General features: G+C 37.8%; 1 long non-coding RNA gene across 1 annotated transcript; it reads left to right on the top strand.

Annotated features, from left to right (window-relative positions):
- The first annotated feature begins 352 nt into the window (after positions 1-352).
- LOC135773289 (uncharacterized) lies at positions 353-5131 on the top strand. The gene is made up of 5 exons (XR_010543501.2): positions 353-641; positions 1594-1659; positions 2374-2440; positions 2616-2776; positions 4608-5131. It is a non-coding gene; the product is annotated as an uncharacterized lncRNA (long non-coding RNA).
- Positions 5132-13134: the final 8003 nt, after the last annotated feature.

The following is a 13134-nucleotide window of genomic DNA, read 5'->3' as shown; positions in this document are numbered from 1 at the left end:
CGGCCACTGTTTTGAACCATAGACTGTATAAAAAAACATGGACGTAGTGTCCGTGACATCACCGATAGACTCCTCAAGAGCGGTTTTGAAGTTCAAAAGCTGTTTCCCAATTCAAGGGCTGCGACCTTCTAAGCATGCAACCTTAAAAGGTGAGCACTCGGTCTTTTAAGGTGGCAGCCTCAGAAGTTCGGGAAGAGAACTGAATGAGACGGTCTACACTTCGGAGGACCCATAATTTGCGTCACTTGCTGCATATGCCCACTGCGCCTGTCAGCAGGACACAGTGGAGACGTTTCTGACTTATTAAAATAAATATGGAATCAGAAAAATATTAATTTATTTTAGAAAATATGTCATGTTGATGTAGATTAAACTATTCAACAGTATTTCAAATTAATCAACCTTAGAAATATACGCAACATAAACAGAATAATATTAACACAAAACAAAACTTATAATACTAAAACAGTGACAATAAAAATGTTTTCTGATAAATACACACTTTTATTTAATAAAGGTTGAAAATGTTTATTTTTAAATATTCAGCCGTTACAGGCGCGCAATGAATCTTGGGATAACCTCGACTGTTTGGGATGCATTCGCCCGCCGTCGTGTCTTCTATTCCGGGCTGAATGGAGAAGGTGAGCACCATGCATGATTGCAGCACTTACACCCATGTTATTTTAATATACGTATAATATTTACTTTCAAATAAACGTTTATCGCATGACACTGCAGTTCACATTTTGTTAGCAAGTGTCCGGAATTGTTTAAAGTTTTCTCACAGCATTTGCTAATAGTTAGTAATGTTAGTAATGAGAGTTTTGCTATAATTTTTCATGTCACTATTACCGTTTAGACAAATCTGGTGTTTGTAAAGTTTATAAAACCAATGATGGGACAAACATTACTATTTATGTGTGCACATTTATGTAATTAGTCAAGGTTATCATAGATTAGCAGGGCTAACCGTTAGCTGTTTAACTTTAATAACTTTGTGATTCAAACGGTCAATGAAAACATATTTTTCCAGCGGATATCCTAGATACAACATGACTGAGCTAACTCGAGTAAGTTAGTCTCATGTCGTGTCCGACAACGGAAGGGTTTTAACACTTGGGTTCCCACTTTTCCTGATATGAATGAATAATAATTGTAAAAGTTGTAAATGCACTTGCAGTGAGCAATCTCAAAGTGCAACAGAAAAAAAACACTATGTGACGGTTTCCTGGACAGGGTTTAGGTTAATCCAGGATTAGACCTTATTTAAATTAGGTCATTTAAGATGTTTTTACAAACATACCTTACACAAAGACTACAGGTGTGCACCTTGAGACAAAACAATGGCACCGATATATTTTAAAATTAGTCAGTACAATGTGTTTTTAAATTAGAGCAGCTCAAACATGCATTGTAGTCTTGGACTAGAATAATCCCTGTCCAGGAAGGGATATATATATATACACACTCACACACACACACACCACTATCATTTTTAACATATGGCTTAAATTCAATTATAATCTGCATTCAAACTGAAATTCTTATTGTTGGTTGCCTTTGTGTAATTTCTCCTTTTTCTTTTCTTTCCAGGTCATCAGAGGGCGAGACTAACTATCCTGTTCAGTGTCAGCCTAAGAGTGTAGATACATAGATTAGGTAGGTGACTAGTTAACATGCACCACAATGTTCAACTGTAAATTTGTTTGTCTGAGAATGTGTGTAACTATGTTCAGCACACAAAACACCATAGCAATGCCCCCAATTATTACTACCAGTGTGGGGTGCCTGACTGCTCATGGAGGTACAGAATACACACTGCAAATTTATATGTGTAGGCAGCATAGGTCCTACCTGCAGGCTGCTGGGCCTATACTGCCTCGCGCATCAGCTCTACCACCTGACACACCCTTGAAATGTCTGCTTGAGGCTTGTGCATTTAAGTGTGACACTTTGGCCTCTCTTATTAAGCATTTGAAGATGCACATAAGGGAAGGAATGGCTTTATGAAACTTTCAGGTGCTGCATGATATCACTGCGCCCATGGTACGTTTGCAACTTTCCTTGATTATTAAACCAGAATGAGAGTATAGTTCCATATCAAATCAGCCTAGAAAATTGCCACGTTTTATTGTCCATTAGTTTTATTGTACGTTCTAACTTGAGAAGAGACAGCTATTAAATCGGACTAATTCCGGAAATCTTTGCAGACAAGATGCTAATGGTCTAATCAGATCCAATGATCTATGCTAGGTTGGACCTATACATGGCATCGCCAGACTCATGCAACTGCTGGATTTACTACCTCTGACCAATGAACAATATTTATCCTTTATCCTAAATCCATGTTATTGTGTGTTAACTATGTTACAGCCATGTGCCACTGCTGTGGATGTCAATACTGCAAAACTCCCCGGCACCCCCTGCTTGATTGTTCAAGGTAATGTTACTTTGATCTAGTATCGACATTTCTAACTCATTATTTTTTCATTCTAGAAATCTACAGGACCACAATAAATAAAAGATTTATAATAAGAATTATATTTGTATTGCACTTTGTATCTTAAGCAGACCGCAAAGTGCTCATAACACAATGTTGTATCTGTTCATTTCAGGTGACCTAATGAAGCCCTCTGGATGGCTTATATCCATCGAGGGACATGTCGTGATGGGCCTACACCTTTTTACACGGAGTAGCTGCTTTCTTCAGCAGCTATTACGTATTCGACCTTGTGTGTCCTGCTGCTGGATCTTCGATGCTGGAGTTCATTCAAAGGTATTTTATAAAGATTGCATTTAATCTTTTTATTCACATTATAGTACAGGCTTCCAACTCAATGATTGTTTTGAGGTCGAAAATTATGGCGTTTAATCAGACCCAAAAAACACGTGCAAGTGAGAGATACAAGCGTCCTCGCGAGGGCGCAGAACACAATTCACGCGATCAAGGGCTTGGATGAGCGCTCGCTCGGCCCTCTCTTTTCTCTCACAGCTGCACCACACACGCTCGCTCGATCAAGATGACTTTTGGGTCTTTGGGGGCGGGACATTGACTGATGTCTTCGTGCCTATGATTGGTTGGTTGATTTAATCAGTGATACGCATAATCTTCTGTTCTCAATTCGTATCCAGTCAATCTAGGTAGAGAAGACACTTTTATATGACCATTATGTTGGAGCACGTAATTTTAAAACATTAGTCTTGTTTGATCCATGCAATAGGCTGCAAACCAAACAATAATGCCAATTTTATTATATATTTTGTTTACTGTTTATCATCTTGCAATATATACTGTAGGCTACATATTGACATTGTCAGTTCACAGAGTTGGTTCAGACTTAGCATTAGCAAACTTTTGTATAGTCCTGTACAAAACTTTATCAAAAAAGGTGATATTATCTAACCACTGTAACCATGTTGTGTACCATGGTTAACTTTTGTAAGGGGAGCTTATTGCATGGTTTAAACAAGACTAATGTTTTAACATAAATTACCTACTCCGACATAATGGTCAAATTCAAACATGTCTTCTCTACCTAGATTGACTGGAGACGGATTGTGGAACAAGAGATCATGCGTGTCGCTAATCAAATCCAACAACCAATCACAGTTGCGGAGACATCAGTCAATGTCCCGCCCCCAAAGTCGCAAAAGTAATCTTTAGCGAGCGAGCTCGTGTGGTGCAGCTGTGAGAGCATAGAGAGAGTTGAGCGAGCGCTCATCCAAGCCCTTGCTCGCATGACTGCATTTGTGCGCGCTGTGCGGAGGTGCGCTCTAGCGATGATGCTTGTCCACGCGTGAATTGTGTTCTCGTATCTCTCGCTCGCGCATGGTTTTTGTGCGCCCGACTTTTGGGTCTGATTAAACGCCAAAGAAAATGCTGACAAACAAGGCACCTGAGGCTAGCCTGGTGAGACCATTTTTATCTCGCAAACTCATTCAATTTCGCTCTGCAGATCAGTCTGGGATTCTACATGTTATGCTGACAAATACCTGCCTGTCCAATCACAGCTATTTATTTTGTTTTGGGGCGGGCTATGTAATGATGATTTCGAAACGTCTATTGCAAAATGCGAATGTATTAATTGAAGTAGATGAAATTTTCTTTAAAAGCAGAACAAAATGCTCTCAGGCCCTTAAAATGGTTTACATCATTCGAATCACAAAAATCTCAGCTTTTTAATGATATGTGATATGTTTAGGTTTGTTTTTTTAAGTTATTGAATTTCCCGATGTTATCAACCAAAACACACGCATTGTACCGCCGATGGTACAGCGGAATGCGATCAGGTTAATTGAAAATGATTTGTTTGTCATACATTCAACAGGGTTTGATTTTAATTTACCAACTGGCCAATTGCATGAAGATGCATTTCAGTGGCGGTTGCACGTTGATATGGCCTCTCATAGTAGAAAATCAACCACTTTGCCTCAGGCAAACCTAACCTGAGGCATCTTGGCTAAAAATGGCAAAAAATATGGTGTGAGAAAGATCTAAGGGTTTGATGTGGGGGAAAAGCACAGCAAAAAGCACAACTTGATAAATACTGTCTGCAATACATACTCTAAGTCTATTTAAAACTGAAACTATCTTTGCTTATTAACAGGTGCTTCCTGGGCATCAATCCTGAAAGAGGCTCAAAGACCAAGAAGCGGACAACAATTAACCCTCATGTGAGCACACTGTTGAGGACTTATTGACTTTGAGTGGGCATCATAGTTTTTTTTTTTTTTCGGCTCAGTTTTGAGTAGCCTTGTTCTTTTTGTAATTTTTCAAGACAACTTTGCACTAAGATTTTAACATAATGCTTTTGCGTGTGGACTCATTATAATGTTTGAGACTGAGAGGAGGGCCTGACCCCTTTACGACATTCATTCATCGCTCTCTACCTTGCTCTCTTATCTTGCCATGAAGGCCTCATTCCCATCCTGTCCATTACTGTTATTGTGACACAGCTGGTTGAATTTTGAGACTGGTAGTTGAATTGCAAGTTTGCGCAAGTTCTCTGCTTTTTAAGATGGCTTTTATGACTAAGAAATTGAATTTCTTGAACTTTTGAAGTTCTTGGCATCTGCTGTACATTGAAAAATATGTATTTGTTAATAAAATATGCCATTGGGCTAACATTGACTTGACCTCAGAGTTGTTTATTGGGGGTAGGGGGTTAGATGTGATTGTAAATTCACAATAAATGAAAGCTTCATCTGCATTACTTTTACAGTAAGTTATTGGACAATTTTAGCATAACTTCCACAGTATACATTGTAAATTCACAGTAAATTATTGTCAATTTCACAGTACACACTGTAAAAGTACATGGCCTTGTTGTAATGATGTATAGCAAAATATTGTAATTCCCCAGTAATGTATTGTAATATCAAAGTAATTGCTCTGTCATTGAAGCTGTGAAGTTACAGTATACAGTTGTGCTTTTACATCAATGCATTGTAATATCACAGATATAACATCACAGTAAATTGCTGTGAGAATTTTCACAGTATATTTCTGTAATCCTTGCTGTGAAAGTCATGCAAAATTTATCCATTTATTTACTGTGAATTCACAACGAAAATTTTTGCAGTGCAGATTTTCAAATAGTTGTATCTCAGCCAAATATTTTCCTATCCTAACAAGCCATACATCAATGGAAGCTAATTTATTTAACTTCCAGATGATGTATACATCTCAATTTTAAACAAATTTACCCTCATGGTTTTGTGGTCCAGGGTCACATATGAATTTGACTATCATTATTGACAGTTATGATCAGTAGCGGTCGGTACCTCCAAAAAAAGCACTCTAAAAATTTCTGGGTTATTTTGGACCCATAATGGGTAAATATTGGACAGAACACACCGCTGGGTTAAATTGACCCAACTGTTTTGACCCAACTGCTGGGTTATTATATCACATGGTTGCATATCATCAACCCAGCATTGGGTCATTTTTAACCCAGCATGTGTTCTGTCTAATATTTACCCATTTTTGTGTTCAGGGTGTCATGTGTGTGGCTCGTGGCCAGTATCACGAAATTACATACCTATAGTCACGTAAATTTGTGAGGCTTAAGCGTGACGACACGGTTTTCCGCCTTTTTGTGTGAACATTGGATTTCTGTTTACGTGTCACTGTCACGTATTGGTTACTCAACTGTTTTGGCATATTTTCTTTCCATTGTCGCTTCGATTTAAAGTTAGATTTACATAAAATGACGTCCTTACCCAAACCCAACTCTAACCCTAAGGCGACAATAATTTAAAAATCATAAAATATAAAAACAAATCATGAAAAAAAGGTATAAACCAATACTTATAGTGACATCCTAACGCAAACACCAAATCTAACCCTAAACCGAAGTGTCAATTGTTTAAAAATAGGACAAATAAGTTGAGTAACAAATATGTGACAGGGACACATGCAATCGCGGAAAAGTTAAATTCTGCGGATTTAGGTGGTCTGTTTGTATGCATTATATTCTGCTATTACAATAAAGGTATTCAAAATAATTGCCGTACAGTATATATATATATATACTGTTATTCTGCTAGTGGGAGACGCACTATCAAGCAGTTTCTGTCGTGTATATATATATATATATATATATATATATATATATATATATACACGACAGAAACTGCTTGATAGTGCGTCTCCCACTAGCAGAATAACAATAATATAATAAATTTGGTGCGAATTGAGGTCGGTACATGTTCACACCTTAAACAAACCGTACCAGAGTTCATTTGGAACCGGACCGAGACCACCTCTTTCTAGCTGGGTCTCGGTGTGGTTGTTTGGTCCGCACCAGAGTTCGATTGCTGTATTCACACCTGCCCAAAAGGTCCGCACCAAGAGGGGAAACGAACTTGAGTTCGATTCAATCTAACCAAACAAGGCAGGTGTGAATACACCCTTAAAGGAATAGTCTATCCATTTTCCATATTCAACTATGTTATTACCTTAACTAAGAAGAGTTGATACATCCCTCTATCATCTGTGTGCGTGCACGTAATCGCTGGGGCGCGCTGCGACACTTCAATAGCATTTAGCTTAGCCCCATTCATTCAATGGTACCAAACAGAGATAAAGTTAGAAGTGACCAAACACATCAACGTTTTTCCTATTTAAGACGAGTAGTTATACGAGCAAGTTTGGTGGTACAAAATAAAACGTAGCGCTTTTCTAAGCAGATTTAAAAGAGGAACTAAATTGTATGGCGGAACAGCACTTTTGGGAGTACTTCAACTCGGCGCAGTAACACTCTCCCATTATGAGAGGGAGAAGGGGAGCGGATTTTTCAGGCGAGTCGAAGTACTCCCAAAAGTGCTATCCTGCCATAAAATATAGTTCCTCTTTTAAATCCGCTTAGAAAAGCGATACGTTTTATTTTGTAGAAATAAATGGTGAATAAATAATGTGATATTTGTCAGCTCTGTCAAGGGTTTGTGTGTTAAAGATGCTGTCGTAGTTTGGGATGCAAATGTTATCAGGGCTCGGAGAAAATCGCTTTGTTACTTTCGTCCCATGTTACTTTTGCCCCGGTTCTTCCCCATTTCATCGCTAAATGTTAAGAAGTCAGTATCAAAATGCTGCTTTAAAAATTATAAATTACAGAAAAATACCACCAACATGTTTTCTGCCTACAGGAAATAAAGTATTCCTGCTGTCTTATCTGTCTCTTTTAAAGGAATAATAAATAAAATCACTGTTGTGCAGCTATGGTCCAGGGGACTGAAATAACTCTGTCACTATAGCGAGAGATGGAGCAAGACTTTCTTACAGCAATTCGTATTAATCATCTTGTTCAAGACCAACTGTAGATCCAGGAGGAATGAAAAAAATCGATCAGGTTCTCAAAACCTATAGCTAAGCATACAGCAGGAAATTCAATTAGCTTGTGAAGAACGGTGTTGCATTGCGTGCAGGAGGATTCAATTAAACTTGAGAAAGCATTGCTGTAAGAGGTAACACTAAATATATCGAAACATCTTCCAGACTCAACTTTTTCCCATTAAACTTCTTCTCTTTGAATAAATTGCTGGTGTCCGTGTCTGAGAGCTATGATTGTATAGCGCCTGTGCAACGTGCTGGGCAGGAGCTGGATGCAAATTGTGCAATGGATCGAAACCGAAAAGGATTTAAAGGAAGACCCGACATGGAGTTGGAGCGATTGTGTAACTCTTTCGGCTGATAGATAAAATCGCCATCATTATAAATCACCCACGTACTCCGATACTTAACTCTGAAACATAACTGAGAACACTATTAAGTCTTCTGAGCTATAACAAGCAACCCCTGACCAATAAAATGTACCTCTGGGATGGTACTTTGGACCGAACTCTATAATAAACCAATAACATGATGTTTTAGTGTCCGGGGCTTAGAGACAGCAGTATAAAGTTGACATGACACCACAATCACTTAGCTAGCCAATGCTTTTAAGGTCCTGGAGAGCCAGAGCACCCCATATTTTGTTTTCTCTCTTATATGCCACACTCACTTCAGTTCATGGATATCAAACTGATCATTTAAATCGGGTGTTAAACAACGAAGACTTACAAAATGTGCATTACGCAGGGCCACAAGGTAAACCACGAGGGACTTAATATTATTCTTCAGTTGTAGCCGTACTGTTCAATCCATTGAATTATGTTAGACCTAAATAATGGCCCATCAGTCTAGCTGCATTACAGACAACAGGCCCTTTTCCCCTATAAGAGCAACAGACCTGCCCAGGGCTTTGATCAATAGGTTTGTAATGCACTATAAACTTTCAACAGGCTGGCAGGCCAGTGGGGCGATCCCCTGCCCGTCCCTAAAGCATGACAGCCTGTTTGTGGATCATAAAAGATGAATTACAGGGGCGTTGTCTGAAAGCTCTTCTGTTATGATTGTTCAGTGTTTGTTCGAGTCCTGGGTGAATAAACTAATTACAGATTTTATTTGTTTTGACATTTGTGGCCGTGAGACAACAATATAAAGTCCATTTGAAAGAATTTTGCCAAGTGGTTGATGTCCTCAGGGCAACATTATGTTGACCCTCGGATTGCAATCAACCTAGTATCCTGATGGTTGTTTTCCTAATTACAGTATTTTTATATATTATATATATATATAAATCAGGCAACTTCTGTGATGTCTCAGAGTGAGAAAAACTATCATTGATTTTCAATGAGAGCAGAAGGTCCTCCCACATATAGACCTGTGGCATCGCTGTCAACATAGTGATGTGTCTGCACCTCCTGGATATGACCTTGATGATTAGTGATGCAGTCTGCTCCTAGGTGGCAGACACCTCCATCACCTGTCAAACCTGTGAATGTAACCCCCCCGAGTGAATGTCTGGCAACCTCTAATCTTAGATTCGTATAATTTTTTCATCTAACGTAGCATTTATTGCTATATATTCAATATACAACTTTTAACTTGCAACGTTTTTCCAAATGCAGACTGTGTTGGTTGGCTATTTTAGTCAGTGTCACACATCCAAAACTGACAATGCATAATCAGGCAGCCCCCTATTTATTTATCTGAATTATTGCGTCCATACTCTCCTCACAGAAGTCCAAGATCATTCTCTGGAGGCATGTGATGTGGCTCCCCTTGTGATGTCAGAAAGGGATAATACCGCCCCTTAATCTGCACTATCCAACCACGGCACTGCCATTTAGTGCATAAATAAGCTCATTTGAATTTTAAAGGACACACCTAAAACGGCACATTTTTGCTCACACCTTAAAAGTGGCAATTTTAACATGTCACAATAAATTATCTATATGATATTTTGATCTAGAACTTCATATACATACTCAGGGGATCCCAAAGATTTATTTGACATCTTTAAAAAGCCTTGTGAAATGTCCCCTTTAAGCGTAGAGGGGATCAAGTCTTTTCTGTGATTTGCCCATAGAGTTAAGATTAGCACCCTTTCTGATTATTTTAAGTCCCTTTTAAATCTGTTTTCCTTGGCATATCAATAATTTTCCTTTTAATTTGGTTTAATTCTACAGTATTTCTTGTTTTAGTGCTGTTTTTTCATTTTTACATTTGTTAATTCAATTTGTTCTTATTATTTATTGTCTTAGTATTATTTTTCTCTGTGTATTTATTTGCAATTAATTTACACAAGAGTGTATTTATTTTATAGTCTTTTATTGTACAGAACTTTGGTCAGTCCTATGGCTGTTTTAAATTTGCTATATAAATAAAGTGAATTTGAACTTGAACAAGGCCATATCTAAAATAAATAGATATAATAGATTGTTTCAACCCATGGTTGGTTCAATATGGACAAACCCAATGGTTCCCTACTGAAAAATTCATCTAAGACCAGCATAAGATGGTGAGCTGGTTTTAGCTAGTCTAGCTTGGTTTTAGCTGGTTTTGCAGGTGTAGGAACCTGGTCTAGCTGTGTTTGTTTCTTTTAAGCTGGTCTAGCTGGACATAGCTGGTTAAGCTGGAAGACTAGCCGACCCACCAGCTTTCCCAGGCTGGGAAGACCACCTTTAACCAGCTAATGAAATCTTAAGACATTTGTGTTAAGTTACACCATGGTATGCATTGACAGCTTCCAGTGACCACAAATACCATGTCGGTTATTTGCATATTAAAGTTCTCATGAAATCAAAACTGACAGTTCTTTATTTTATGAAATATTGCAGTGTTTATTATAAAAAATTATACAATAGTTTATACAACTTCCTGTTCTCGAATCCGATTGGCTGATAGCCGTGCAATATTCCACCATTATCAGCACTGTAACCGCTTTACCATTTTGTATCAATTACGTATCATTCCGCCACTAGAATGAGTGGGCAGGCGTGAACCAGCCGTCACTCACATATCAGTAACTGGAAAAATCTGCAGAAAGAGCGAATGGTCATGCTCACACATTCAGATGCACAAACACTGTTTTTAAAGATTTTCCGTGTCTTAATCGCTTTCCTAGCTCACTAAGTCGTGAATCTGTGGATGAATGGATCATCGCTTTGCCCTTTTTCCTTCGAAGATCAGAGTTATTGATGTGTAGACTTTTACAGGAGTTGTGAGATTGTGTCTCAAAGCGTGGGCCGATTAAAATAAACTTGCAAATAGTGCAATGAAAACAATCATTTTCTCTTTATCTGGAGCATCTGTTTACATGTGTCCCCTTCATTAAGTGCCCTTAAAAGGGAGCAAAAAACTAATTTTGGAATTAACAAAGTATAAAGGGGCTTGGGGACTGGTAAGGACCAGTGTTGGGGGAAACGCATTACAACTTTTTTTTAAAAAAAGTAATGCAAGTTACTTTTCAGTTTAATTAATTCAATTTAAAAATAAAATAATACTGTATTAAACTGAACATATTAATGTAGAGTTATGCACTCTGTGCGCCTGAGCGGGAAATCAGAAACGGAGATGGCAGGCCAGAGCTTGAAATTTTTGCAATCATATAAACACCTGCATGAAGGCATGAAAGAAATCAAGCCTCAGCCAAGTAAAACAAGTAACGCAAAAGTAACTTAAAAGTATCGTGAGCATTACTTTCCATGAAAAGTAACTAAGTATCGCGATTAGTTACTTTTTTTTGGGGGGAGTAACTAATATTGAAATGCATTACATTTAAAAGTAACTTTCCCCAACACTGGTAAGGACACTGGCTCACGGGACACTTGATGAATTGTTTTCCGGTAACGTGATTATTATAACATGAGATGACACTATAAGCATTACGCAGAAACATCATCTTTCTGATGATTTTTTAAAAAACTGTTTAAAGCAACACTATGTAGTTTCCATGTAAAAATGACTTACAGCTCCCCCATGTGGTTGAAAAGCGCAACAGTGCCTGGTATCAGACACTCTTCTGCAGGCAGTGGGAGGGGCGGGGCTGTGTTTCCTACCCTCCACCGCCACTTTCAGAGTGTGCTTGTAGCAGCTAGGAGGCTACTCAGGTTGCAGCAACAGTACAATTTGTCCAGTTAAAAGTTGTTCTATCACTGAAATAATTTTAGAGACATTATTTAAAGGTAAAAAAACTACATAGTGTTGCTTTAAAGTACAATACAAAAAACACTTAATTATTCTGTTTTATGCAGCACTGACAAGAATACAGTCCAGAATAAAAGACAGTGCTCGAGCATTAAGATTAAATAGGAAATCTATTTAAAATATTTAAGTTATAGAAATTAACTTTTTATCCCCGCCAAAACAATAATAACAAATGAGAGATTTAATATGAATAATAAAAAAAGTAATAGATTCATAAGACCAAATACTGTTGGTTAAATCTATCAAAAACAAATTAAATCTAATTTTGACCATCAGACACAGATACATCAGAGCCATCAGATAATTATATGTGTCCGAATTCAGGCGGGGTATGCGTACACTGATCACACCATCTGGTCAAGCCTGAAACTCACATGCCCGATTTTTTCGAAGCAAATATTTGAAACGACTCCATCCTCACTAATTGACTGAAGATTTGAATATTATACATATATGTTCTTGCATAAAATAATCTAAAACATTTTGTGACCCAAAAACAGTAATAACGAGACACGGTTATTACATCTATTGAGTTACAGTATGACATTTAAAACAAACGGTCGAAAGGGTTATCAGTCAATCTGAGCTTCAAGTCCATGGCGGAAGAAAGTAGTTCCTTAAGAGGCTTTTAAAGACATGCTGTTGTTGTTTTCTAGTTTTCGTTTTACAAACTTGTGCCATCGAACTGTTGTATAAAAGCAATAACATTTTTGAAGTATCATTATCATGGTAATCATTCATCGGCATACACATCACATACAATCTCATCCCATCTCATAATGTCAACAATGCTGTGCAAATATTCTATATAGCATCTATACACTAAAGTAATGTGCTTTGTTGAAATGTGATATCATTTCAAGCACCCTGGAGTTTGTACTTAGTTACCATGGTATTTGAATATGGTATCATACAGTACCATAGCATATAAAAAAGTATTACTGTATGTTAATAAACCCAACATACACATGATGCCAATGTTTCAAAGACACAATTTTAGACATATTTCAACACAGTGAGCCAGACATGGGTGTGTGACTTGAGCTCCAGACACCGCAAAGCATATCTCTCAGACTGCAGATGTGAATTCATGTTCTGTCTTT

The sequence above is a fragment of the Paramisgurnus dabryanus genome, chromosome 9 (genome assembly GCF_030506205.2).
Source record: "Paramisgurnus dabryanus chromosome 9, PD_genome_1.1, whole genome shotgun sequence".
NCBI lineage: Eukaryota > Metazoa > Chordata > Actinopteri > Cypriniformes > Cobitidae > Paramisgurnus > Paramisgurnus dabryanus.
Note: the sequence above shows the minus strand (reverse complement) of the source record. Positions and strands in the feature narration are given on the sequence as shown.